Raw genomic sequence first — 27,632 nt, forward strand, 5'->3', positions numbered from 1 at the left:
TACTTTACAATTCAAAGTAGTGCTGCCTTGTTTTGCTGGTAATAAAAAAGAATTTAAATTTCACATTAAGAAGCTGAATTTATCCTGAAATACTGACCATCAAGGAAATGAAATATATGTAAAAGTGCCATTCTGGAATTTATCCTTTTATCTCTCTGCAATATATATATTTAGCAACTTTATTTAAAACATAGCAAATATTTTATAATTTGAGAGAAGAACTTTTTTTTGTTTTCTTTCACTGTTTCCTATTCTATTTATATACCTAATAAAGGCATTTGTTATTTTTTCTAAATACATTGATTACTCAGCACTCTTTTGTTATAGAAATCTAACTAAAACTTTGAGGCAAAAAGAGAACTTAAATAGTTTATAAGCTCAACTTCATGGAATTCAGAGGTAGAACTGGGCCAAGGGGCGGGGAAGAGGTTAGAAGCAGAAACTCTTAACGCTGCAGGATTTTTGCTGCTTCTCACTGCTGCTTGGCCTCATTATCTCAGAGCTGTTTCCTCTCCAAGGCCAGAGCAGTGACTGTCAGCAGGTCCAAGGTTCCACCCTTGCAGATTCACAACCCTGGAGAATCTTCTCTGCATGACTATTTTGTAACAAGCACTGTGTTAGGTATTGGCAATAGAGGAACTAGCAAGACATCTTTGAAATTATAGGTGGTGAGGGCGACTGAGCTACATAAAATTCTTGAAACTAATCTCACCAAGTCCCCAGTAGTCAAATTTAGTCTGCTAGAATGTATTAATTTAATAGACTGACAGCTTAGTTGTATTTTAGTAACTAGCTGGGTTAGATTAGAAATCTCTTTGGCTCTAAATAAGAAAGACCTAACAAAAAAAAAAGTGGTTTAAATATGAAGAAGTTTATTCTTTCAAGTAGAGCAATCCCAGATACAGTCAGTGTAGACTTTGAATCAGGGTCCTGGGTTCCTTCCATTTTCCTTCTTCCCTATCCTAGAATAAAACTTCCTTTCTCAAGATAATTTCATGGTCCAAAATGGCTGCCATCATGATGTTCAGAAGGACTAAAATCAAAGGACAAAAGAGTTCATATCCTAACTTAGTCAGCTCCCTTTAAGCATCCTTTCCCAGGGCTCCTCATGACAGTCTTGGTTACCTCACTTTGACTGTGCCACATTCACATGGGCCATGCCTAATTGGCAGGGAAGGCAAGGAATATAATAGTTGGGTGTGTTGCTACTCTGAACAAAGCTATCGAAGGAATTCTGCATTTCTGTTACTGTCTTTTATTTCTAGCAATTCCTTTTGATTCTTGGTGTTTCTATCTTCTTATGTTACCCATCTATCTTCCATATTGCCCACTTTTTCCATTAGAGTCTTTAGCATATTAATCAACATTATTATAAATTCCCAGTCTAATTCCAAAATCTCTGCTATCTCTGATGGTGGTCCTGATGCTTACTCTGGCTCTCCAGACTATGCTTTTGCCTTTCAGTATGTCATATAATTTTTTGTTGAAAGCTGCACGTGATGTATACCAGGTAAGAGGAAGTGAGGTACATGGGTCTTTGATGTGAAGTTTTACGTTCATCTAACTGTGAGTTAGGTTATGCTTAGTTGTAGTTGTCAAAGACTAAAATTTCCTCTGGTGCCCTTGTTTTTTATGTCCCCTGTTGTCCTTGGGTTTCCTTAGAGACTTCTTAAATAAGATTTGGGCCTTGCAGTGTTTTTGTTTTAATACCCTGTTAATATACAGTTGCCTTCTTAATATGTGGTAAGATGTAGAGGGAGGGGTAGTGTTCTATGGTCCTGTGATTAGGTCTCCGTCTTTTAGTGAGCCAGTTCCCTGGGGCTCTGGCCCTCACAAATACGTGTCAGCTTATTTTCCACCCTTAGGTGAGACAGTAGGGTGTAAGCCTTGGGTATTTCCCTTCCCTCCTATTAATTATATTCCATAAACTCTGTAAAAGTTTCCCTTGAGGGCAGTTCTTTGTTAAAAAGAACTGACTGTGGTTGTATTTCAGAGTTTACTTTTCCCATCCCACTGCTGGAAGCATGAGGGGATTTTCCTCCTGTCTTAACAATGTGAACTTGGTGGGTCTCCTTGTTTGTTTTACCCTGAGCTACAGCAATTTGTTAATTACAGTTTAAGTGTCCCTGCCAGTACTGGCTCCTGTGGAGAGCTTCTGTTCCAGGTGAAGTAGATTCTACTATATCACCTCTCTCCTCTCTTCAGTTTTGGGTACAGCACCTTGTCCTGTGACCTCAATTCTCTGATGAATATAAGAAGAATTGTTGTTTTTCAGTTCAGTTTTTTTTCTGCTATTAGTACAAGAGTGACAACTGCCAAGCTCTTTATGTATGTTAAGAAAGGAAATTTGAAGTCCCTGGCAACTCTTTTGAAAAAACCTTTATAAGAGAACATTATATTCAAAATCTAAACAATAATATGAATGACTGAATTTGTTTGCAAGTCCGTATCATACTGCACTTTCTCTCATGCATTCATTTGTGAACTCATTCATCATCTCTAGGCAATGGGACCGCCATGGGTTCCAACGTAGTCCTTTCGTTTGTAGCGGTGACGTTCATGTAAGTCATGCTTATGGCTAGAGAAACCGCTTTATGGGAAAATCAGCTTTCTCAAAGGCATTTGTGACAGGTTCAAACCCTTGCCTACCCGCCATCTGATATTTAATACTTTGCTGTAAATTACCTTTAATCATAACCCTCTCTCTTACAGAATCTTTCCTGGCGCTCCACAGCCTGTTAGGTAACATTGCTGAGTACTGCCAGCATTGCTCTTCCTGCCTCTTCGAATCAAACTGATCATCTCGTTTTTGTCCCATTATTTTTTCCTTATTACCTTCCTATTTTCTCCCCTCCATATCTTACCTGTCCTTTACGAATTCAAGCTCAAAACACATTGGCATTTTTGAACCACACATATTTCCGAACAATAATAGTTATTCTTTAACCAGCTTGAATTGTGTCATCAGACACTTCTAAAGGCTTTAAAGTTTTCATCCACTTAGTCTTCATAACAGTTTTATGAGGAAGATACTATTGTTATACCCATTTTAGAAATGAAGAACTGAGGTGCAGAGAGATGTATTGTTTTTCCTGAGGCTTGATCCAGGATTCTGACCCAGGCAGTCTGCTTTCAGACAAGCAGCTCATATTCTTACTTATATTTTAGTCATATAGTTGACTATTTTACTTACCTACCCACAACTAATTTGGACAGCTCATTTCTTTTTCTTTTTCTTTTTCTTTTTATTCCCCCCACAGGATCTAGCAAATTTTTTTCTATACAAAAGAAGCAGCACTCAATAAATAAAAAATATTTTAATGGATAGCTAAGGACATTATATCTCAGTATAAATTCTCATTTAAATTCTCATTTAAAGAGAATTAAATGAATAATCCCAGGTTTTGTCTAATTGTTTTTTGTTTTTTTTTCAACACTGCACAGCAACAGGTGTAATAAACTTTCCAAATAAACTTTCCAAAATATGGATATGTGTTTTCACTTAAAAGAAAAAAAAATTATAGCTTAAGGAATTTATATAAATGAGGTATGAGAAAGCATAAAAGAATTATTCCCTAGCTCTAGAAAGGTAAATATAGATATGTAGCAAATGAAAAACCTGTTTGTTTTTTGTTAAGCCAACACATAACAAAGAAATATATTGGTTTTGGGGGGCATTTGTTTTTAAGGAAGAATACCCTTACCCCCAATGAAACTTGACCTTAGTAGGCATATGGCCTTGGTTGGCGTTCTTTTTTGACACATGACCACCTGATTTTGTCTGTTATATAATATCTTTTTTTAACTGTTTTTATTAATTACAAAAAAATTAGCAAACAAAACATTAACATTCCATTCTACATATACAATCAGTAATTCTTAATATCATCACATAGTTGCATATTCATCATTTCTTAGAACATCTGCATCGATTTAGAAAAAGAAATAAAAAGACAACAGAAAAATAAATAAAACGATAACAGAAAAAAAAAGATTATACATACCATACCCCTTACCCCTCGCTTTCATTTACCACTAGCATTTCAAACTAAATTTATTTTAACATTTGTTCCCCCTATTATTTATTTTTATTCCATATATTCTACTCTTCTGTTGATGTAGTAGCTAAAGGAGCAACAGACACAAGGTTTTCCCATTCACAGAGTCTCATTGTGAAAGCTATATCATTGTTCAATCATCATCAAGAAACATGGCTACTGGAACACAGCTCTACATTTTCAGGCAGTTCCCTCCAGCCTCTCCACTATATCTTGGATAACAAGGTGATATCTACTTAATGCATAAGAATAACATCCAGGATAACATCTCAACTCTGTTTGGAATCTCTCAGCCATTGACACTTAGTCTCATTTCACCCTTCCCCCTTTGGTCAAGAAGGTTCTCTCAATCCCTTGATGTTAATTCTCAGCTCATTCTAGGGTTTTTCTCAGTCCGTTGATGCTGAGTCTCAGCTCATTCCAGGATCTCTGTCCGACGGAAGGTCCACATCCCTGGGAGTCATGTCCCACGCAGAGAGGGGGAGGGTGGTGAGACTGCTCATCATGTTGGCTGGAGAGAGAGGCCACATCTGAGCAACAAAAGAGGTTCTCTTGGGGATGACTCTTAGGCCTAAATTTGAAGTAACTTGACCTATTCTTTGTGGGGTTAAGTTCCATATGAACAAACCCCAAGACTGGGGGCTCAGCCTATAGCTTTGGTTGTCCACACTGCTTGTGAGAATATCAAGAATTCAACTTGGGAAAGTTGAATTTCTCCCCACTCTCACCATTCCCCAAAGGGGGCTTGCAAATACTTTTCCAGTCACTGATCAAATCACTCTGGGATTCACTGGGGCATCACTCTGGACAAACCAACAAAATCTCATGTCCTACCTAAGATTCCAAGTACTATGACATTCAATCAAGCTATCTACATGAATTATATTAGGAAATACTCTAGTCAAAATATAAATTTTGTAACAAATAAACATTTTTTGCTTTAGTCTCACACATAAGGTGACATTTTAAAGTATTAATTATCATCTGTTTTCAGCACCCTGCAATAATGACATTCCTTTGTTCTTCCTCATGCAAAAACATTTTTGAAATTTGTACATTGTACATTTCACTATTATTATACACTCTAGGCATTCCTAGATTATACCATCTCGATCTTTACCATCTATCTTTCTTTCTGATTTCATTTATGTCCCCAGCCCTCCTCCCTCTATCATTCTCACATTCAGCTTCATTCAGTGTTTTAACATAATTACATTACAGTTAGGTAGTATTGTGCTGTCCATTTCTGAGTTTTTATATTCAGTCCTGTTGCACAATCTGTATCCCTTCAGCTCCAATTACCCAATATCTCACCCTATTTCTATCTCCTGATGGTCTCTGTTACCAAGGAAATATTCCAAGTTTATTCACTAATGTCAGTTCATATCAGTGAGACCATACAGTATTTGTCCTTTTGTTTCTGGCTAATCACACTCAGCATAATGTCCTTAAGGTCCATTCATGTTGTTACATACTTCATAACTTTATTCTGTCTTACAGCTGCATAATATTCCATCTTATGTAAATGTCACAGTTTGTTTAGTCAACTGTCTGTTGATGGACATTTTGGCTGTTTCCATCTCTTGGTAATTGTTAATTATGCTGCTATAAACATTCGTGTGTAAATGTCCATTTGTGTCCTTGCCCTCATGTCCTTTGAGTAGAGACAGCATATAAATGGGTCCTGTTTTTTAATCCATTCTGCCAGACTATGTCTTTTGATTGGAGAGTTTAATCCATTAACATTCAGTGTTATTACTGCATGGGTAGTACTTCTACTATTTTGCCTTCTGGATTTTATATGTCATATCTAATTTTCCTTCTTTTTACCTTTACTCATAGTCTTTCTTTGTACACTCTTCTCCACACTTTTCTCTTCTGTCTTCGTATCTTTCTCTAGTGTTCCCTTTAGTATTTCTTGCAGAGCTGGTTTCTTGGTCACAAATTCTCTCAGTGATTTTTTGTCTGAAAATGTTTTAATTTCTCCCTCATTTTTGAAAGACAATTTTGCTGGCTATAGAATTCTTGGTTGGCAGTTTTTCTCTTTTAATAATTTAAATATATCATCCCACTGTCTTCTTGCCTCCATGGTTTCTGCTGAGAGATCTGCGCATAGTCTTATTGGGCTTCTGTTGTATGTGATGGATTGCTTTTCTCCTGCTGCTTTCAAGATCCTCTCTTTCTCTTTGACCTCTGACATTCTGATTATTAAATGTCTTGGAGTATGTCTATTTGGATCTATTCTCTTTGGGGTACGCTGCACTTCTTGGATCTGTAATTTTAAGTCTTTCATAAGAGTTGGGAAATTTTCAGTGATAATTTCCTCCATTAGTTTTTCTCCTCCTTTTCCCTTCTCTTCTCCTTCTGGGACACCCACAACACATATATTCATGCACTTCATATTGTCTTTCAATTCCCTGAGTCCCTGCTCATATTTTTCCATTGTTTTCCCTATAGTTTCTGTTTCTTGTTGGATTTCAGATGTTCTGTCCTCCAGTTCAGAAATCCTATGTTCTGTCTCTTGAAATCTACCATTGTAGGTTTCCATTGTTTTTTTCATCTCTTCTACTGTGTCTTTCATTCCCATAAGTTCTGTGATTTGTTTTTTCAGACTTTCAGTTTCTTCTTTTTGTTCTTTCCTTGCCTTCTTTATATCCTCCCTCAATTCACTGATTTGGTTTTTGATGAGGTTTTCCATGTCTGTTCGTACATTCTGAATTAATTGTTTCAGCTCCTGTATGTCATTTGAATTGCTGGTTTGTTCCTTTGACTGGGCCATATCTTCAATTTTCCTAGTGTGATTTGTTATTTTTTGCTGGTGTCTAGGCATTTAATTACCTTAATTAGTTTATTCTGGAGATTGCTTTCACTTCTTTTATCTAGGGTTTTCTTGCTGGATGAATTTGTTGTCTATCTGTTCTTTGACATTCCGTTCAGCTTTATCTGGACCTTTAGCTTAAGTTTTGTTTAACAGAGTAGAATTTTTCAGTTCTTGTTTTCTTGTTTTTTGCCCTGCTTGTGTGGTGACTTCCCCCCACACACACACACTTAGGAGAGTCTACTTAGATATTATAGACCCCAGCCAGATTTTCCCAGACCAAACTGGCCTCCTATCAGGAGGAAAGAGTCACCTGCGTCGGTTTTCCCTGAGGGTGAGACCCAGCGGGTTGAAAGACTTTCCTGTGAAGTCTCTGGACTCTGTTTTTCTTATCCTGCCCTGTGTGTGGCGCTTGTCTGACTGCAGGTCCCACCAGCATAAGATGATGCGTCTAACTTTGGCATAAGAGTCTAACTTTGGCAGACTCTCCCTGCTGGGGGTGTGGTGGAGACAGAGGAGAGGTTGTGGGCTGGTTTTAATGGCTTCAAATTACCAAGCCCTGGTGTCTGAATTCCTTGACGGAGGGATTCCACCTGAGTTGGGCTTCACCTCCCCCCTGGGGAAGGCACAGGCTCCAGACAAGCCCCCAAAAGAGCTCACTTCTGCCTATGCCTGGGGCAGTTGCAGCCTGAAAAGGCCTGCCGCTATATTCAGAGGCAGTCAAGCCTTTGTAGATACACAGCCACAAAATCCTCTGTTTCCTTCTTTTTTTTTCCCCCTTTTTCTGTCAGTCCTGCCCCCTTGGCACCGGGGCAAAAATGAGCAACCTCTGCTTTGATCAGGTTCACCTAAGCTGGGGGCCTATTTTTAGTAGTCAGACTTTGTTAGTTAGTTCCACAATTGGCATTTGATTTTGCCCAGTACCTGCTGCTGGTAAAGTCCTTTCCTTTCCCCTCTGGGAAGCGGCCTTTGGGGGAGGCGCGCTGGCTGCCACAGCTTTGGGAACTCATGGTTCTGGGGGGTGCTCACAGCTGGTCCAGCTGGTCCAGACTTGGGTACGCTGTGTGTCTGGTCACTATCGTGGCCCCAGGAGCTGTTCTGTACTGTTTCTGGTTATTTAGTAGTTGTTCTGGAGGACAAACTAAAACGCGCACATTGTTAAGCCGCCATCTTGACCCGGAAGTTCAGGCGTTATATAATATCTTGATGAGAAAAAGACTACTTATGAAGTCAGTTACTTTCTCAGGACCTTTCATTGAATTAGTTATTGAGATAAAAGGGTCTCTTAGCTCCCAAGGCTGTGCCTCCATTATGAGTCTATAAAATTTAGTCCCACCCTGTGCTGTTGGAGTGAAACTTTTTAAAACATGAGTATTTTCCTTGCAAGAGAGTAAACCAGAATTTCTTAGTGAGTAAATAAAGTCAACACACAAAGCCACTTTATAGTAAGAGTTCCTTTGAGGCCTGTTTTTTTTTTATGATAATGAAACTGGTAACTATGTCATATGTTTGATTCTAATTCTGTGTCAAAGACAGACCATGTATCTTCCAGGCAAATGATACAAGAGTAGAGTTGACTGTTAGTACTTGAGTAATAGCTGTTTTCTTGATAAACCAGGCTCTGTGCAAAAACAGTTAGGTTTTGTATTTTTTTTCAGAAAGAAATCAATTATGCAGGTATAGTGTAAGTCACAAAGTATCATTCACAAATGTATATATTCATATAAAGATTTGTAGTTTGGACCTACACAAGGAATCTGAAGCTGAATTATATTTGTTTTCTTACTCATATAGCTTCATATTGTTTTATTATTTCATAGGCATCAATGTGTCTTATGTCTGAATTTCTTTATTATGTTAAGCTTTAAAAACCGTCTTTCATAAAACGCGTTTTCCAAACTTAATTATGTATTAGTTATTGTTTCTCATTTATGTACAATATCATTGAATTTAAAGTTTTTCTGTCACATTCGCTGGGTGGAGAATACTTATGAATACTTAGAATACACCGGACTTCTGGCTTTGTAATGAAGCATGCTTCCTGCCTTGTAGTGTGAAGATATATTAAGAGATAATCAGAACGAGCCACGGCGGCTCAGCAGACAAAGTACTCTCCTGCCATGCCGGAGACCCAACTTCAATTCCCGATGCCTGCCTATGCAAAAAAAAAAGGAAAGAAAGAAAAGAAAAGATAATCAGAAATAATTGAGATTTAGGATTTCCTGCTGGTTTAAAGAAGTTTCACTAGCCCCAGCAAAGTAGGAGCCCTCTTCAGCTTCCTTTCCTAAAATGCGATTTCTTTTGGACAGAAATCAGAAACCTAAACTATCCATAACCATCATCTGCAGAAAGCTGGGCAGAATCTTACAAGGCTTTGTGAGAATTGCCCTATTTTTATGCACCTTTTCTTTCAAAGAATAGTTTCTTTGTTAATTGGGCACCTTTGTTTGTGTAAAATTTAGATTGCATCTTAAATTTGTCCTTTTACCTGCTGCTGCCTCTAACTGAAGTCTCATCTTGAAATAGTCAGGTCAAGTGTCACTTACTTTTTAAGCCCTATCACCTACCTGCCAGGCATTTAGCCACTTACTTCTGTGTTCTGCAGATCAGATTATGTTGTAATGAACTATTTACAGCTCTCTCTCCGTCTTTAAAATTGTCATTTCCAGGTTATGGCTTTGAAAGGAGAGACTTTATCTTATTCTCTCTTTTATATTTATTGCCAACTATAGTGTTTTCCCTGAGTTGTTCTTCTAGAAGTGGTGGTTAAATGGATGATGGGGTCTGAGCCTCGTAGGTCCTAGAGAAATTATGCACAGTGCTGGTTACTTCAGAAACCAAGCAGTTGGTTCACTTGTTACTGTACAATATCCCTGGTAACCTTCCAGCATCTCTTGACAGACCTCTGTTGCTTCATTAAGATCGTTTTTCTCTTGGCAGCCATATGCAGAACTACCATGCCACTCTTTGATTCTGCAAACATATTGTGCTGCTATTTTAGTACCAAAACAATCTGCCTACAGATGGGATAATTTTATAATATATACAATAGTGAATACCCTTAAGCCAGATATATTTACTCTAGGATATTGTAAAACCTTCTTCACAGTAAAGTTTTAGAGGCATTATGTTTTAATTATCACAATGGTAAGAAGAGTTGAAGGCTTCGTATATCAGAGAAGGTCAAATTGGTTTGTGGGTAGGAGTAATAAGCTTCATAGAGAAGCTTTAACTTTCTTATGTTCTGTTTATGGGTTATGAGTCATGTCATTTAAAAGGGGCTGTCCTTTGCCTTTAGAACTGTGGAGAAAAGTTATTTCATTGACTTCTTTTTAATATTTTCAAGAATGGGTTTGTTTTCTTTTTTAGTGTGAGAAGTTTAAACAACATAATTGAGAGAGCAAAACCTTCACTCGGAAAAAAAATAGAAAAGATCATGAATCACTACTTTTCTAAAACATATGCAAACCCTTCTGGTTCTTGCAAATTGTGTTGGCTTGCTTGTCTATATTTCAAATTACTTGATGAAACAATTTTGTTTTCTCAACTTGAGATGCTATTTTTAATTTTTGTTTTAGCAGTTTCATATGAGAGGAGTGTTTTTGCACCAGTTATGTTACATGATAGATTTAGTTGTAAAATGACTTGAAGTTATCTGAAAAAATTTATGTCACTAGCGTTCTAGCAAGATTTTTTACAGTATGTTGTATAAAAGGATCTGTGCATTCTCTGTTAAGAATCACCATTTTGGGTAAAAGACATGAACTGTAAAAGAAATATAGTCAGGAACAAATATGAGTTAACAATTAAACACTAGCAGTAGGCACTGTTCTAATGGCTTTAATATGGTTTTTCTGTATATAATTCTCACAACAACCCCATGAGGATTAAGTTATTATTTTTATTTTTCATGTGAGGAAGTTGAGGCACAGAGAGGCTAAGTTATCGCCTGCAGTCAGACAGCTTTTGAGAAGAGCTGGACTTGATTCTCTTGACCATTAAGCTGGACTGCCATCCATGTGGGCAGGCATGAAGAGATGCTTAGCTTTACTTTGTAATTAAACACACACAAATTAGAACATGTGATTGCATGTGTTTTCTAAGAAGCAATATAGTTGTCAATACCCAGTGTGGGTGAGGATGTGGGGAAAGGAGAAATCTAATACATTGAGGTACAGATATAAATTGGGGGGACAGGGTCTATAAATGTTGAAAATATGCACATGCTTTGAACTGTCCATCCCACTACTAAGAAGTATCCTGTGAAACCAAACCCACATGGATGTCTCTGGACAGTGATATACATTAAGAATTGTTAAATTGGCAAAAAATTAAAATTAAAAAGAGAGAGAAAATCATCCCATTAGGAAATAGGCTTATATAATTGACTGATAAGTAGCCATCAAGAAAGAAGAAGTTAGAAATATAGTTACTGACATGAAAAAAGCAGACTGCAAAATGACCTGTTTATTTCAAGTCCTTGTGTTGGATAAATATATATTTATATATCCAAACTCTGGTCTAAAAGGATGTTCACCAAAATGTTTACAATTGTTATCCCTACTGCCAGTTAGTATACTCAGCAATCAAGTATGTGGGCAGTAGAGACATTCCACCTGGGTTTGAATCTGCTCATCATTTATTAGCATTGTGACCGTGGGTAAGTTAGTTAATGCTCTGTACCTCAGTTTCTTCTGTAGAATGAAGATAATTACAGAACTGTCTCCCTCTCATGGGTTATGAAGCGCAGATGAGTTTGTAAAGCGTTTGACATAGTAGGTGATCAGTAATCTGTGAGGCTGTCATCATCATCATCATCATTTTTGGATAGTGGAATTCCAGGCAGTTTGAGCTATTGTTTCACCTTTGGTTGAATTTTTGAAATAAATAAGTACCAAATTTGGGAACAAAAGCAAGAAATGTTTCTGAAGGAGTTATTTTAATTGGTGTGCTTACAGTTGTAACAGGAAATATTCATTTAGGACAGTGATTATTTAAAAATTCTCACTACATGTTTTCTTCAAAAGCTGTTTGCAGCAATATATGCTGATATTTTAGCCTGTGCTATCTGCCCGTTTTAAGGGGATTAAAATGAGACTTTACCTTTATGACCGGAAGGCATGCATAATTGCAACATATTCTTCCTGGAGAAGCTGCCTTAATTTGTGGCTGCAATGACATGTTAGTGCCTGACGTCAGTCTGGTATCCGAATCCCAGCGTGGCAGGCCAGCCTGACAGCCACAGTGCATTTCCTTAGTGCTTTAGTCCCCATAGTGCTCATTGGGGAGCAGTTCAGAGACAAAGAAGTTGAGTCCTTTTTTATTCCAGTATCCTTTCTGCCTGTGGTTGACTATTTAAGAATGGGATTTTCATGAAGGCTGGTAAGTAATTCTTATCACCTTTATATTTTAAAAATAGATAGCTAATGTCTAAATAAACAATATCCATTTTTCTCAGTTAATGACCCTGTGATAAATAATCTTTATTACCCGAGTGCCAGGCACAGTGTCTGGTTCAAGGGATTTACATATTGTAAATGTTTCTATAACTTATGTATTGCATTGTGGAAATTTAAATACATTTGTTATTTTTCAAAGATTTGGACATTTTAAGATTAGGGGTTCGAAAATGCCTTTCTCTTAGTTTGTTTCTCCTTAGCTTTAAGCTCCATAACTACATTGTAGATGCAAAGTGCTTCAAAGACTGAAGATTTTTATTTGAAGGTGTTTAATTTGCCTTAGTTACTTTTTAACTCATTTAGAGGAGAAGCTGTATATTTTTCTTAAAGAGAATTAAATGAATAATCCCAAACATTCCTGTGAAGATGCTACCAATATTCATTATATAATGCTTTTATTGAAAGTATGTTAATACTAGTCCAGTAGTTATTCTTTAATTCTTTAATTATTTCAATAATGTGTTTCAAAATTGGAACCTTTCATAACCTAAAATTTAAGAGTAATGTAATGCCAGGAAGATTATTATACACAGCATTTTAGCATTTAAAGAAATTTAAAAAGTTGTAACTGCCATTGATTGTAAAGACTGGGCACATGCTTTTTGAAGATTTATTTCTTATTAACGTTATCAGTTCATGTTTCTTTGAATTGCACTATATAGATTGATTTAGTTGTTTTGAAGGCATTATTTTAGGAAGTAGGTTATATTGAGTAATAATGTGGTTTTTTTTTTAACATGGTTATTTTGCTTATAACTTTTTTTGCCCATTTGAGTGGTTGGATGATATTGTTTTAATTTTTTCTGTTTTCATTGTACAAACTGATGCCTTTAAATGAGCTTTTACCACTTGTGGCATGATTCTTTCATGCAGGTTCAATAGTAGCTTTAGGATTCCAATGTCTTTTGGAGGAATTTTCAAAGTTTTCTCATAAAGTATAGACAATTTCTACTTTTGAACTCTATGTGAGGAAAAAGCAATAAGGAAATTCTTAATAAATATGTTAACTATTTCCACTGAAATTTTCTGAAGCAACGAAGAAAAAAGCACTTGCTATATATATTTGTATGTGAATAATATTGTTGGGTATTGAAAGGAAAATATCTAAGTCAGCTATTTGTATGTGAATGTGCAAAGATATCAAATTTGAAGATTTAATAATAACTACCTTATATAATGATTCCTAGTACAATGTTCTTCTATATTTAGAAGTGTAGAAATATGGAAGTAAGGTTCCAAGTTCGTTTTATTTGATTTGACAGCCTTAATTAAAGACCCACATTTTTTCCTTTTAACTTTGCAGGATTTTCAGCTTCTAGCCAAGGTTTTGCCTAAAGCCAGAAAATTTAAGTATATAGATCATTCGTGAATATTTTTATTCCCTTTAAAAATTTATCTTAAATCCACTTAAAATATTTCAATCTGCTTTTAAAATAGTCTGTATTTAAAACTAATCAGTAAGTTACTGTGGCAGCAATGACTTGGACTATATTCGGTAATAGTGCATTTTAAACAAAGATGTTTTTGAGGCATTAATGACATCTGGGGTCATTGGTCTAAGTGCTACTAAAGTTCAAATGAGGAGAAGCCACTTAAACTGTTCTGTGTGAACAGGAAATCAAATCTGACAAAGAAAGAGGGAAGATGATGTGAAATTGATGTAAATTTCACCAGGGTCTCAAGCAATAGAAAGAATAGAACACTTGTCTGTTTTCCTCACAAATAAGATATGCTTTGAGGAATCCTTTCTACCAATGCTCTAGACTGAGGAAGAAGTATAATTGTGCTACTTCACATAGCAAACTCAAATTGAATAGTATTCTTTAAGTCCCATACAATCTTTTGAACTATATTTTTGTTTCCTAGTGCTTGGCAGTACAAACTTTGTGGTTATTAGATGCTTAATAAATTTTTAAGCATGAATAAGTGAACTTTTTAAGCAAGTTAAACGACTGAAGATATCTTTATATTGGAAAGATTCTATCTTCGTTCTGATGATCAAAACCTGCCAGTTATCTAGCCAGTTGAGAACATACCATGGTCTTGTACTCTGTTGGAAATTAAATAATGTCTCCAGAGTAAAACACTGACATCACAGTGTCTGCAGTGGGCATGGGTCCCACTCCCCACCCCATGGCTAGTCACTGCCTGCTGTACACACTGTGTCTCTGGCTGTAGGAAGTGGCCCCTTCCCCTGTTATATTCTACGTTGGACATCTAACCCACTTCTGCTGTATCTGTAAGTGAGAAATTTCTCAGTGCTTGGAGATAATGATTTGTTGACTAAACGAGCCTTAATTAAGTGTTCTATGTGTCATGTAAGTACATTATGCTATTTGAACATTTTCTGAGTTTTAAAAAATAAATGATTTGAAATTGAAGTGACAGAGAACTAGAACAAATATGGTTTCAAAACATAATTTTAATAAATTGTATATACATATACTGTTGCTCAAAGCTTAGAATTTTGGGCCCCATTTCTGTTAAACTTTAGCCCATCTGACTACTCGCGCTAACACTGCAAGGCTCAGCTCACAGGAGACCAGTTCTGTGACACCTCCGTGCTCTTCCCCTTCCTTCATCTGTCTCCACCCCCATCCCCACCGTATTTCATTTGTGGTTATAATATTACTCTTAATGTTTATGTACTTTTATTTATAATGTTATTAAGGCTTTGTTGCCAATATTTATAGAATGAATAAAAGCATTTGTTATACTACAATGTATCCATTTTGAAGGAAATTTTACCTTATTTTACAAAGCCTTTTTGCTTTGTAGAGACATCATTTGACTTAAGAATAACTACCTTTTTGTTCTTGAAATGATTGTTTAGAGCAAGCTGATAGTGTTTGAAAATGATAAATACTGTGCAATAATAGTAAAATGAAATGTGTAACGATTTTCTTTTCCTATTTGAATTAAGTTGTTCTTTTGCCTGATTCCATTGGAAAGAATTTCACCTACAGTAAAATAATTGGATTCTGTTGTAATTCATTTGTGGGTTAGATTAGAATAACTTTCTGAAGTAGTATATGACTGTATACAAAAGAGATGATGCTTGAATTTAATTTTTTCTAACTTGCTGTTTGCTTCCTGCCTAATAATATGTAAATGTCAATTTAATGCATATTACAAAAAAACATTATTAATCAGCATTCTTTAGGGAGAGGTAGAGTTGACTGAATTAATGAAATTCTAGGTTTTATATATAAATATACACACACACATATATATTAATGCCACATTATAGCTTTTAAATGCCTAAACTTTTTTATTGTTGATGTGTTTTGAGTTGGCATTCTGCTTAATTTTACTTTAAGACACCAAACTTTTCTAATTAATACACTATTATACAAATGATACCACAGTCTTTCAAATGAGTAACTCTTTCCAACCACCAAAATATATCTTGTGATCATTTTTATTCTGTTACAGGTCCTCTATGAGTGCTTTTTTTCATAGATCACTCCAGAGTAAACTTTAACATTAGCTCAAATTGTCACTGTTTCTTACCTGCTTCATTAAATTATGGTTATATGCAAACCATTGTATCTCACATAGATAGTGGAGAATACCAACAGCTATTAAAGCAAGTGACATAATCTTACTTGTTTTCAAGAAATCTCTTTCTGTGAGCAAATTCTAATTCAGCTATTATTTAGTGAGGACTCTAAGGACCAAAATGGGTAGGGCTTTTGGTTATCATTGTTGTTTGTTCCTGTCTTACAGAAGGAAACTGAGGCTCAGGACAGAGATGGACTAAGTAGGGGCAAGCCCAGACAAGCAGCTGGATTTGGAGACTTTAAAGAGCCCTGGCATAAAAGCACCTGGCTAAAGGCAGTGACAGAGATGTCATTAGCGGTCTATTCTCACACTCTGACTTCTGGGTGGCAGTCAGAAACATCCCTTAATTCTCGAACATTTGACAGAAAATAATTGGTGAATAGAGTATACATTCGAACCACAACGTGCCAGTTTATCTCTCCATTTAAGAAAATCTAAGTTCAGAATCAGCCAAATGGATTATAGATCAGAGAATTAGCTAAGATATTTTAGGTATATTTTGCCTTTAATCTAATTTATCAAGTTATCTAAAATTTGATTGTCATATATAAGACCCAAGTTGGATAGCAGTTATTAATAGATACATTTTATTCTTTACTAGTATGGTGTTATTTAATTATTCTGTGTTACTTCCAAAATTGTTCAAGTCCATTTAACAGTGTCATTTTATAGATCATAAATATGTATGTTAGTCTTACTTAAGAAAGTTTTTGCAAAGGACGATTTACACATTATCTAATCTGTAGATAACCAACTAAAAAGGATGAATTTGTTATTGTAAGTCTTTTACATTTTGAATTTTTGACTTTTTAAAATTGTTTCAAGTCTATAAAAACGTCTTCAGTTTTATACTTCCAGCATTAAATCTCAGTTCTTCCCTCAGATTTAAACTACCTCTTTTTCTTGGGTCAAGCAAGATTTTCACTTCCTGTAGGGTGCAAAGCATGCTTTACAGTTGTTAACATTTGCGCTTAAATTCTTTAATACCTGTATTGGAAAATTGTGAAGTGGCATTTATACATCTGTTGTGGTGATAATTTTGTGTGAGTTGAACAGCTAAGAGTAGGGCAAATGATGTGAAGCCTCAGAGGAGAGGAGGATGGAAAATGACTGGGAGGAGTGAAAATGGGGCAGCGAGGGGAGGCTGCCTGTTCACTGTGCCTCCCTTACTGTCTGTAGAAGAAGGGAAGGACCTTTAAGAAAAGCATGTCTCCCTAGTTTAGATTTGTTTTGTTTTAACATCAGTGAGCAGAAGCATGGGAGAGGAGGAAGAGCAGAACTGAAAAGTCTCACTATGACAAAAGTCAGGGACAGTTGTTGGGAGGCGGGGAGGTGAAAGGGAAGCAGCGTGGGCTTTGGCGCAGCTCTTACTCCAAGGGTGATAACTAGCAACTTGCAAAATGCTTTTGAGACTCCTGTGTAAAGTTGGGATAGTAATACTACCTCAAAGGGGCTCTGGGAGGATTGATTGTCAGGTTTCCAGTACTGTGTGTGACAATAGCAGGTGTTCTAGCTGTTATGGTGGTAAGGATCACTGACTTGCCCATACCTGATAACCCTTTCTTTTCCCCCTAGTAATTTGAGATTTTCCATTTTCTAGATAATGAGAGGAGAAAGGGTAGAAGATAAGGGGTTAAGACCTTAGGGCAAGTTTGTAGATGGCGGGTAAATGAATCACTGAGGTTTGACCAAGAAATCTGGAAGCACTTAGCTCTTAAAGGCAAATGGCAGTTAGAACTAAATGTGGAGAAAAGAAATACATACTTTTCGAGTTTTTCAAAAAATTATAGTCTTTTAGATTGCTAACTCTGTGGTTATTTCTTCACATAACCAAGACTCGGGAATCCAGTTTCTCTCAAGAAAAAGTAGGGCACTTTTAATGTTTTTCTTTCCTCTTAAAACAGTGTCTTTAATTGTAGGCACAGTTTTCTATGCCAGCATATTTTCAGTTTAAAAATAAATTACAGAAGTTCCCCTTCGGGGAATGGTGAGAAAGGGGGAAAATTCAACTTCCCCAAGTTAAATTCTTGATGTTCTCACAAGCAATGTGGACAACCAAAGCTATAGGCTGCACCTCCAGTCTTGGGGTTTGTTCATATGAAACTTAACCCCACAAAGGATAGGTCAGGCCTACTTAAAATTAGGCCTAAGAGTCACCCCCAAGAGAACCTCTTTTGTTGCTCAAATGTGGCCTCTCTCTCCAGCCAACACAACAAGCAAACTCACCACCCTCCCCCTGTCTACATGGGACATGACTCCCAGGGGTGTGGACCTTCCTGGCAACATGGGACAGAAATCCTGGAATGAGCTGAGACTCAGCATCAAGGGATTGAGAAAATCCCCAGAATGAGATGGGACTCAGCATCAAGGAATTGAGAAAACCTTCTTGACCAAAAGGGGGAAGAGTGAAATGAGACAAAATAAAGTGTGGGTGACTGAGAGATTCCAAACAGAGTCGAGAGGTTCCTGGAGGTTATTTTTACGCATTAAATAGATATCACCGTGTTAGTCAAGATGTAATGGAGAGGCTGGAGGGAACTGCCTGAAAATGGAGAGCTGTGTTCCAGTAGCCATGTTTCTTGAAGATGATTATATAATGAAATAGCTTTCACAATGTGACTGTGTGATTGTGACAACCTTGTGTCTGATGCTCTTTTTATCTACCTTGTCAACAGATGAGTAGAACATATGGAATAAAAATAAATAATAGGGGGAACAAATGTTAAAATAAATTTAGTTTGAAATGCTAGTGATCAATGAAAGAGAGGGGTAAGGGGTATGGTATATATGAATTTTTTTCTCTTTTCTTTTTATTTCTTTTTCTAAATCGATGCAAATGTTCCAAGAAAAGATAATGATGATGCATATGCAACTATGTGATGATATTGTGAATTACTGATTATTTATGTAGAACAGAATGATAAAAAGTTAAGAATGTTTGCATTTGGTGTTTTTTGGCATTTAAAAAAAAATTTTAATTTGAAGATTTAAAAAAATAAATTGCAGAAACATTGTGGCAGCCATATTTCAACATGATAGCATTTTCCTCCTTTTTATTAAAATGAAAATAAATTATACTAGTTACCTACATAAAACACTAATGAATTTAATAATGTTTTAAAATTTTCTTTGGTCTATTATAGAACCAGTTGTTTTAATAACTTAGTCACTGCTGCAAAGATTTTTTTTTAATGTAATTAGATTTTCTTGTTTGAGTCTCAGAGTGATAAGGCCGTGATTTTATGGTTTTAATTGATAGAAAGCTCTTCAACTTTAAAATAAGCTGGAAAATGTAATTGTGCAATGAAACCAAGGCCAAATTGAGAATTGACGAAAACTACAGTACTCTTTTTGGTTTGAATAGAAGACTGAAAACGAAAGACAAGCACATATCTCAGCTGTTTCTGCATGGTTTTCTACCTAAATTTGAGAAATATTATAGCTTTGTAAGTTCCTGAACCTCTTCTTCCCCTCTAATAACTTCATGAATGTCTGGACTTATGACAGTCCAAGTCTTGATACTGGCATCATTACCAGGGTTCCCAGAAGAACGGCCAGACTGCAGCTGCCAAACCACTGGGCTATCCTGTGTTCCTTAAGCTAAATTAAATCCGTCTCTCTTTCCCATTGGGAAATACATGATTCAGAACAAATCATACAAATGGATTTGTATCTAAGTTTAATAAGAGCCAACCAAAATCTCTCATTTGTTGCAGTTTTCTAAAATATGTTATTTTTTGTGGGTAGTGGATAAATTTTTAACCATATTGCCCCAGCCACAGTTACATATAAAAAAAAAAACACTTGCTTTGTCTGTCTATATTGTATCTCTTGGAAAAAATCATATTAGCTGTTTGTTACAGTGTGTTAATAGATTAATAAAAAAATGCAGAATGCATTTTACACTAACTTCATTAACCCATAAAATAAAAATTTTTTTAAATAATAAAAATTTAAAACAACAAAAACAAGTACTCCCATAGGCAAGAACAGTAATTATTTTTAAAAAAATTTTTAAAGTAGAAACCTGCAGAAACCTGCAGAGTTTTAAAGTTCATGTTATTTCACCCTCTTTACCTTCCCAAAGCCCTCACAAGGAAGAATTTGGTAAAACCTTTTTTACTCTTTTACCAGGTAGAACAGAGAATTTGCTAGTTAACTAGCATAAATATGCTAGTTAAAGTATTTTCGGGGGCTGTATGTGAGTTGCTTTCCATAAAGAAAATAAGATGTTGGTTCTTTAGCTAATAGCCATTCATTTCCCCTTCTTGTTTGGCATTATAATCTCATTTTATCCACTTTCCTCTAGGTGGCCCACAGACAAAATTGTGAATCTTAATTGGTGTAAATTCACCTGATTTCTTCTACCAATGATTAAATTAGGTAGGCATGACTTCTCAGACCTCTGGCTAATGAAATTCTACAGAAAGATGGCCAGGGGCCTTTAGGGAAACTTCTTGAAAGGGCGAGTACAAACAGAAACTCCCCTTTAATCTCTAGACTTTGTGGTTTGCGAGTGGTACCTGGGACTATGGAAGCCAGTTTGAAACTGTAAGGGTGCCTGCCTAAAGAGGTCAAGACAATCTAATAGACGTGGCAGTGCTGCCACATTAAGCAATCTGGAACCGTCACATCCCCATGAAATCATAAATGTTCTTATTTTAAATCAAGAAAAGCTTTTTTTCCACAGTTGGCTCAAGGAATATTATGTCATGTATGGATTTATTATATGAAGCCTTGTTTTAATTTTTAATTATAATTTTCTTAATTCTAGATTCAGTTTTGTAAACTTGGACAAATCCATGTTTTAAAGAACTTATGAGGGCATTTTTCCTGTATGTAAATGTAAGATAAAATTTATGTTTTTCCCTTAATAAAGGTTGCATAGTTGTGGCCTCATTGTTGGATGGCAGAAGTTTAAATACCAGATCCTACTTGTCAGCCCATAGTTAATTATGCTGAATACTTTCATTTCTTTCCCTGTGTGGTTTGAAATAACACATCATTTAGCATGAAATATTTTCTTCAGTGCCAGTGACTTTTAGCATTATAACTAGAAATTTAAACATCATATTAGCAAGCAAATCTCTCTCTTTCCAAACCCATAATTTCATTGGGGTTGTACTTAAAATGTGCATTTTGTGCACTTTATGCATCTGGATTTTTGTTTTGTGGTTCTGGTGTTTTCTTGGGGATGTCAGTGACATCTTCCCTTATAAATCTCCTGCTTATGGAAGACTAGCAATGTGGACTGCATAGAAAGTATCTTGCATAGAAAGTATCTTGCTTTACCAATCTTGTGTCCCTGGAAAGGGTTACAATATTGACTACCCCTATATTCAGAGTGCTGTCATGTAGTTTTAACTATTCTTTAAATAAAGGCATCTGCCCAATCTGATCAATAGCTTTGCTTCCCTTAATAAAGTATGTGAATTGTGTAGTTCATTAGTTTTCCCTTTTTATCAGGGCTAACAGAAAGCTCAGAACTAAGTTCCACAAAGGCCAGGATTTTTATTTATTGCTTACTGCTAAATCGCTAGTATATGTTTGTTGAATAAGTGAAAGAGAAACAAAACATGTGACATAGGTACTATTAGTAACCCCATTTTACAGTTGAGGAAATTGAGTCACAGAGAATTTAAGTCACTTGATTTACAATCACCTAGCTAGTTAAGTGAAGGTGCTGGGATTCCATCCTATGTAGCCTCATTCTAGAACCTGTGCTTTTAACTGCTGTTGTTTCTTGTCTTTGTCTCTGGAGAAAAAATAAAAAAATAAAATAATAAATGTTGCTTGTTCAGTAGAATTCATTGTTAGTGAACCAAAAACCACCCCTACCCCACCCCACGCCCAGTTATGAACAATCAATATGTTCCCAGTCATTGCCAGGTGTCCCTTGGGAGATAAAATCACCCCCACTTGAGAACCACTGGTCTAAACCTATATTATAAAACATCACAGAGGGAACTCTGAAAGTAAAAGTAGGTGTTTCATATTTAGAAAATTTGGGGATTTCCTTCCATGCCATCGTGAGTTCAGAGATGAGGCAGGAATTAGTTTGTTCTGCTATCATGGGTGTGTTTTTCTCCAAGACCTGAATTTTATCTGTTTTTTTTTAATAAGGGCTCATATAGAAATGCAGATTTATTATATATAAAAGCCATATCTTTTCCATTTTTCCTCTTTACTCATGATGAACATATATTTCTGGCAAGGATTTTTAAAATGATACCTTATTTTATTAAAGCTTCAAGTGCATTTTTTACTAATGTATTGGTTTGTTAACACTGATGTAATGCAATATACCAGAAATGGGTTGGCTTTTATAAAGAGAATTTATTAAGTTACAAGTTTACAATTCTAAGGCCATAAAAATGTCCAAACTAAGGCCTCTAGATAAAGATACCTTGATTCAAGGAGGGCAGATCTGGGAAAGCACATGGCTGGCTTCTGCTGGTCCTTTGGCTTTTGATTTTTTTTTATTTTGATTTCCCCAGGGGCATTTTCTTTCTATCTCTCCAAACATCTGGGTCTTCTGTTTGCTCTATCGGCTCTGAAGCTTTTTCCAAAATGGTTCTCTCTTAAAGGACTTCAATAAGCGACCCCACCTTGGATGGACAGAGACACATCTCCATGAAAACAACTTAATAAAAAAGATCCCACCCAACAATATTGAATCAGGATTAAATAACATTGCTTTTCTGAGGTACACAGCAGTTTCAAACAAGCAAAACTAGCATAGTAGTATGTTAGTTTGTAATTTAGTAATGCAGTTTTAAAATTACCTTCAATGCAAAATCAGGTCATGAAAACCACAGAATTTATGGGGAAAATGGGGTTAGAGTTTGATTGGGGTTTGATTGGGGTTACCAATCAAAAACTTCATTTGTGACTTAAAAAATGCAGCAGCTTTCCACGTGTTAAATGGTTAAGAAATGCATAAATACTGTAATAAGTATACTACTTTGCCTGGAAAAAGACTTGCATTTATTCATGGAAGTGGACATTGGAAGGGATTCGGCTTATAAGTTGTTAGGAAGTGTTAGAGCACTATCTGAAACTGGATAGAAGGTTTGTAATAGTGGATGTAGGTGGATGTGGTTCATAAAAAGCTGTGAACTGAAGCAGCTGGTGAATGGTTAAAGTGTGCATGGGTGTGTGTTTTGTGTTTTCCTATCTGTCTGGGTTCCATTGGGTGCAGTTTTCTCCATTCTCCTAGAATAGAGAATTTTTGTTATGCTGAAATTGTTCCCTAATATATCAGTTGCCTTGGGACATATTTCCAAAACAAGCGTTATAACAGAATTGATGATACTCTTGATCTGCATTTTGAGGCCCTTAAAAAAAATTGAGGGGACGGGGTATAAGAGTAGTTCAGTTGTGGAATTCTCTCCTGCCATGCAGAAGACCACAGTTCAATTCCAGGCTCGTGCACTCCCCTCCCCCCGCCCCAAAAAAATCAACAAATGGTGCTGCAATAACGGGATAGTCACATGGAAAAAACAATGAAATGTGATCCCTCCACCATACAACATACAAAAAAAAAAAAATCTAGTGAACTATGGAAAATGATGGCAAAATGTATGATGTAGACACACTTTGTAAATAAGAAGGACAGGACAGTGCAAGGAAAAGTTGAATGAATGCCTAGTTTTTTTCAGGGGACAGACTTTGAGAGAATTGAGGAAAGGCTGGGAATTACTGTTGCCCTGACCTTCCCCCAAATCCTGAGCAGTTACCCCTCCTTTGCACTGTGGACATTGGCTATTGGTCAAGCCTTCTCCTACAGTGTCAAGTGCTATCTCTATCAAAGAATTCTATGCATTAACAGAGATGACTTTATGGAAATTTTTAAAAACATTTTAATTTCATTTTCACTGCTTTCATTTACTGGCACTAGGGGTTTATTTAACTCATAGTTTTAGTGCCATGGTTTAGAAATTATGTCTACTGTTTACCATTACATCCAAGCTTAGTAAATTCAACATTATAAAAATTCAGTGTAAATGCTAACAGAATAATGGGGAATGATTTTGAAATTTTACAGTCCTTTTGAAAATATGTTCTGACAAACATATTTACACAAGAGCAGGGAGTATTGACATTCTATCAGATAGGAGGAAAATACTGTATTTAGATAGTTAAGACTAGAATTGATATTTTGGTTTGTCATATTTCTAATTTATTTTAATTATAAAAACAAAGTTATTCTCTAAAGTGTTCGCTTTTGAAAACATGATTAGAGAACAATACACTGATTTTTCTATTTGATAAGTATGTTGTTTTATAGGAAATGACAAGATATTTTTAATCCCATTTATCTGAAATCTCAGACTTCCGATTTTGCATTTTGTAGAATTCTCCTCCAATGATCTTGAATAGTTATAATTTTAAATGCATCCTTGTGAAGATTTTGAATTTCATACTTTAGAAAATCAGATGTATATGTTTGTTTTTAATGAGTAATTGAGAAGATAGAGTTTAAGAATACCATATAAATTAGAACAAATAAATAAAATTTCGATAGGGCTTCTTTTCCTTTATAATATAATTAGACTTAGGTAGTAGGAATTATTCATTATTTTCGGTAAAGAACAGTGAAAGACTTTGGTGTTAGAGTATCCTTGTAGATACTATTGAACTTTATTGTCAATTTAATATCATAGCAGTAAGCACATGAAAACATCATGCTGGATATATTTGAAGAAGAAAAAGAACAACATAAATATATCCATATTTCATATTCCTTTTAGGAAGTTGCCACTTAGGTAAAATAGACTCATTTTTCAATTAGTTGGTGAGTTTTCTTTTAAGACCTATGAACTTAAAAGTGCTTGGAAATAAGGATGCAAAGAACTTGTACACGAGCAACTACAGATCATTACTGAAAGAAATTAAAGAAAATCTTAATAAATAGAAAGATATCCATGTTCATAGATCGGAGGATTTATAATTGTTAAGGTGTCAGTACTGCTCATATCAAACTACAGATTCATTGCAATCCCAACAGCCTTCTTTGCAGAAATGATAATCTGATCATCAAATTTATAGCAAAGGGTAAGAGACCCATTATAGTCAAAACTTCTTGAAAAAGAAGGGAATTGAATGACTCACACTTGCCAAACTCAAAATCTGTTACAAAGCTAAAGTAATCAAAACAGCATGGTGGGTGGGCAACGGTGGTTCAGTGGCAGAGTTCTCACCTGCCATGCTGGATACCTAGGTTCAATTCCCGGAGCCTGCCCATGTCAAAAAAACCAAACAAACAAACAAAAAAAAAACCAGCATGATACAAACACAAGGACAGGATATATAGACAAATGAAACAGAATTGAGAGTTCAGAAATAAATCCCTGTATCTGTGGCCAGTTGATTTTTAACAAGAATACAAGTCCACTCTATAGAGAAAGAATTGTCTCTTCAACAAATGCTGCTGGGAAAAATTTGCTCAGAAATAAGAATGTTATTTTGATTGAAGTGGCATCCACTTATGGGAAAAAAAGAATGATTGGGCTTCTTTTTAATCATTCATCATTTAAATGTTTCCATTGCCGCTTCCATCTCTCTGTAATGGTTATTCAAATATCTGTTTAGTTTTCAGGTGATCAGAGTGTTACCTTAGCCCTATAACCATTGCAGAGTCATATTCTAATTTAGAGCTTTCAGAGTATTTTGGATTAGAGTCCATTATATTCCACTCAGGCAAGATAACACAGCATAGGAAAATAACAGTATGTAGGGGGTTGTTTGTTTTCTTTTTACAGTTGGTCTTTATAGAAAGAGTCACCTGTTTCTCTTTTGTTGCACAACCAACTCTAGTTTTTTTATGCTTAAAAAAAAAGATACTGTCAGCCATACTGCATGATTAAGGTGTCTGTTCTAGTTTGCTAGCTGCTGGAATGCAATATATTAGAAATGGAACAGTTTTTAAAAGGAGAATTTAATAAGTTGCAAGTTTACAGTTCTAAAGCTGTAAAAATGCCCAAATTAAAGTAGGGCTATAGAAATGTCCAATCTAAGGCATCTGGGGAAAGATACCTTGGTTCAAGAAGGTCAGTGAGGCTCAGGATTTCTCTCTCAACTGGAAAAGCACATGGTGAACACTGCACCATCTGCTAGCATTCTCTCCAGGCTTCTTGTTTCGTGAAACTCCCCCAGGGGCAATTTCCTTCTTCATTTCCAGAGGTCTCTGGCTGCATGCGCTCTCATGGTTCTCGTGGCTCTCTCCTCTAATGGCTCTGTTGCTCTCTCCAAAATGCTTCCTCTTTGAAAGGATTCCAGTAAACTAATCGAGACCCACCTGGAATGGGTGGAGTCACGTCTCCATGTAATCAAAGGTTAATACCCACGATTGGGTTTGTCACATCTCTGTGGAGATAGTATAATCAAAAGAGTCCAACCTACATTGTTGAATAAGGATTAAAAGAAGCAGTTGTTCCCACAAGATTGGATCAGGATTAAACATGGCTTTTCTAGGCTGCATAATCCTTTCAAACCAGCGCTATGTCTGATCTCTGTCACAGGTTACTTAAACCCCCAGTGTTTTATGCTTTGATAGAATACCAAAACTAAACACACTTTGACCCATTTGTACTATTCATTATATTTGAGTATGTATTTCCCCCTTATCTCCAGAGACTATAATTTAACTTACTTTATTATTAATTTATTATTACAAAAACTCATGTCCCACATGAGGCTTTACGTTTCCAATATTGCACTTTTTAAGCTAGCAGATAATCACTTGCATATTTTTATGTATTGAAAATTCCAGCACAAGCAAATATTTAAACTCACCAATTCTTAACAGAATCCGACTATTAGATGTGTCTGTATCAAGACAGAACCTCGCACAAAAAGCTAATGAAGGAGTGACAGAAACACTAAAACTATATTTCACTAGTCATTCTACTGTTACAGTATTTGATATGCAATTTTTTAAAACTATCTTTTACATGGCTTTGGTTTTACTTAATAGGTGACGTTTCAGCATTCTGAGTTATCAATAATAATAATAATGACAGAATTTAAACTTAAATATATATATATATGGCCCAAAAGTTAGCCGTTTGTGGTTATGGACTTTCCACAATACAGAGCACCTGTCATAATCTTTAAGATTAGCAAAACCACATTCAATATAGTATCTTGAAAATTCTCTCCATAATGAATGTATGTTTTATAAGGTTGAGGTAAATGATATATCTTTCTCACTAGTTGCTTGGTGGTATTTGACTTAATGAACAATACTTTTAATTTACGAATGATGGTGTATATTGTTTATTTTATGTATCATTGTCTATTATTTGGGGAATCTAATATTTCTGGTTTCACAGATAGGGTTTTTTTTTTCTTTCTCAAGTCAAGAAGGCAGTAAGAGATCTCGAAAAGAGGTCAAGAAGAAAGAATAATTCTCCAGGAATAGTCATCCTTTAATTCAAAGCAGATTTTTTTTCAGCAAATATTACAAGTAGATTTCTCTTTGTTTCTTCATTTCCTTAAGATATTTGTTTTCCTGAAATTCCCATCGCATTATTTATGTAAAGTTTTTTGTTTTTTTTTTTTGTAAAACAGAAACAGCATAAATTATTGCTTTTCCAGATACACTTTATATTTTGTTGATATGCCAATGCTTATGTAGCAGAAGTGTTAGAATTTTTTTTTTACTCATTCAATTTGGCATTAGGTCTCTGCAGTTTGTCCAGATTGGGTCACAAAATAATAGAGTCAGTT

General features: G+C 35.7%; 1 protein-coding gene across 9 annotated transcripts in view; it reads left to right on the forward strand.

Moving 5' to 3' along the window:
• The window catches only part of PLEKHA5 (pleckstrin homology domain containing A5), a 303,484-nt gene that overhangs the window by 172,939 nt on the left and 102,913 nt on the right, over positions 1-27,632 (forward strand). The window contains exon 1 of one of the 9 annotated variants that reach the window (XM_077170233.1): positions 12,005-12,258. The exons of the other annotated variants lie outside the window; for them this stretch is intronic. The gene's annotated coding sequence lies outside the window, so the exon portion shown is untranslated. Of the gene's footprint in view, positions 1-12,004; positions 12,259-27,632 lie in introns of those variants that run through there. 9 annotated transcript variants of the gene reach the window in all.

The sequence above is a fragment of the Tamandua tetradactyla genome, chromosome 7 (genome assembly GCF_023851605.1).
Source record: "Tamandua tetradactyla isolate mTamTet1 chromosome 7, mTamTet1.pri, whole genome shotgun sequence".
In the NCBI taxonomy this organism is placed as follows: domain Eukaryota; kingdom Metazoa; phylum Chordata; class Mammalia; order Pilosa; family Myrmecophagidae; genus Tamandua; species Tamandua tetradactyla.